This window comes from Hemicordylus capensis, chromosome 5, assembly GCF_027244095.1.
Source record: "Hemicordylus capensis ecotype Gifberg chromosome 5, rHemCap1.1.pri, whole genome shotgun sequence".
Lineage (NCBI taxonomy): Eukaryota > Metazoa > Chordata > Lepidosauria > Squamata > Cordylidae > Hemicordylus > Hemicordylus capensis.
The window spans coordinates 185,492,956-185,495,586 of NC_069661.1; positions in this window are offsets into that span (position 1 = coordinate 185,492,956).

Here is a 2,631-nt window from a genome sequence, read left to right on the forward strand (position 1 = left end):
GAGGAGAAGCCAGAGGACTAATTTGTTGAGATGGGTAAGCTCTCCATCCTATCATATCCATCATATTATTATTATATCATATCAGTCATATTATCATTGGAGTAATAATATTTTCTCCAAAACATCGAGGACTCCAACAATCTGGTCCACCAACCAGAAGCAAGTACAAAACAGTGGCTCAGGGGAGCAGACATTTAGAATTAAGTGACTCTGAGCACATTCTCAGCCAAGGATTATTTTCCAGCATCAGAACGAAGTTCATATTCCTTTCATACAGAAATTCACTCCTGGTTTCCTCACAAGCTTTCTTTGTTTCAAAAGCCTGATTGAAAGAGATGGGAGAGATCCTTTTAGCTGTTGTTGCCCTTGTTAAAAAAAAACTGGTCAGAAACCCTTGCTGACCTCCTGCAAATCATCTAGAGATCTACCCACAGATCCTGATCTACCTTCTGCCTGCCCTTGAGTGACCAACCCAATATAAGCCTCAGAGACACTTGAAGTGCATATTGCAAAGGGCAGCAGGCAACTACGGAACAGCCCTTAGTGCTGGGTATTGATTGAGATGAACCATATAACAGTGGTTGCCCTTCAACTTGGCCTTGTTCTCCAGCACACTCTGCTCAACAAACTAGAGTGCACCATGCAGCTGGTCGAGTCAGAGGGCAGCTGCAGCAGTGGGTGGAAGCTGCGCTTTGCCAACATCCTGGAGATTTCCCACCACCACCACTCAGAATGTAGCTCCCACCTGTTGCAGAAGCTGCCCTCCAACATGCCCCATGGAGCACTCTGCTTGGCAAACCAGAACATACTATGGGAATGGTTAAGTAGGAGGAGCTGTGTTTTGCCAGCGGCGGCAGCATGGAGATTTCCCATGGAGGTAGCTATAGGCCACCTCCAGCCTCAAAGGCAAGATGCCTGGGGGCCCACTGCCTTGGAGGGGCCCCCAGAGGTAATTCACATGACTGACTCCCACAGCCGCACAGGCTTCCTTTCACTTGTATTCATCCCCCGAAATTGATGTGAGTGTTAAGACCTGGGGCTATCAGAACAGCATGTCTTTCTCTAGTACCATTAAATGACTTGCATCACCCACAATTTACAAAACTGTTACCACTATGGGAGAGCACTCGCCACCATGGCCGTTGGCTAGGGATGTGCAAAGTGCCGAACTGGTCCGGTCTGGCATGGGGGGGCGGTTGTAGCTTTAAGGGCGGGGGGTAGTACTTCCCCCCCCCCGGCCGCTCTTCCCCCTCCGGCACTGTGTTTTTTGACAAAGATTCTGGGGCAGCAGCGTTCCTCCCTGCCGCCCCTGCCCCCGTCGTTAGCCTCCCAGAGCCGAAGTAAGGAACACGCATCCGCCCGTTCCGGCGTGCGTGCGCACCCACCGTCGCCGCGCGCTCCGAATACGTCACACGTGTGTGACGTATGCGGAGCGCGCGCGGCGACGGCAGGTGCGCAAGCGCGCCAGAACAGGCGCATGCGTGTTCCTTACTTCGGCTCTGGGAGGCTAACGACGGGGGCAGGGGCGGCAGGGAGGAACGCTGCTGCCCCAGAATCTTTGTCAAAAAACACAGCACTGGAGGGGGAAGAGCAGCGGGGGGTAAGTACTACCCCCTGCCCTTAAAGCTACAACCCCCCGCCCCGTGCCAGACCGGACCGGTTCGGCGTTTTGCACATCCCTAGCCAGCGGCCATGGTGGCAAGTGCTCTCCCATCCAGCACCTGTCGCCATAGAATGAACTGCGCAGGCACGCCTCACAGTTGGGAAGCGACGCCGGGCCAGACGGCAGGCCTCGGCGTCGCTCTGCGCACTCGGTGATCCGCCGCCGCCCGCGACTGCCACGCTCACTCCCGCCGCTGCCGCGCTCACTCCCGCCGCCGCCTGCCACCGCCGCGCTCACTTGGTCACTCCCACGCTGCCACAAGCCATGGGGCACACGATCCACCGCCACCCGCCGCCGCGTGATCTGCCGCCACCGCCGCAGAGTCTGGCCAGGGCGCAGGTATGTGGGGGGGGGCGCGCAATTTCAGGGGCAGAGCTTGCCCTGGGCGCCGTTTTCCCCCGTTACGCCTCTGCCAAGCCCCATAGTCTGCAAACCAGAGCGCCCTGCGGGTCTGGCTGAGTCAGAGGGTGGCTATTGCAGCAGGCAGGAGCTGTGCTCGGCCAGTGGTTGCGGCATGGAGATTTCCACCACCGCCAGGCTGCAGCTCCTGCCTATCACAATGATGGTCTTCCAACTTGGCTGGCCCCCATGGTGCGCTCTGCTCGGCAAACCAAAGCGCATCGGCTGAAAGGACCAGCTGAAGGAAGGTGGCTGCAGTGATGGGCTGGAGCTGTGCGCCAGATGGTGGTGGTGGCAAAGGCAGATTCCAGGCAGGCGGGCATCTCCACACCGCTGCCTCTCATGATCTGCCTCCATTTGCCAGGCTTAGCACAAGCACCGGCCCCGTTCCAAGTTAATGAACAAGGGGTGCGGTGTTACTGCGATTCTCTCCGCATGCTGTGGCACACTGGCACGAGCCCTCCAGCCCGCTCCTTCTGCTCTCTCCCGGAAAGCTCGCGCGCTGGGGGGGTAGGCTCTCGTTGCAGTCAGGCGGCCCAAGAGCCACCTAAGCGCGTCACTCTGCGGGG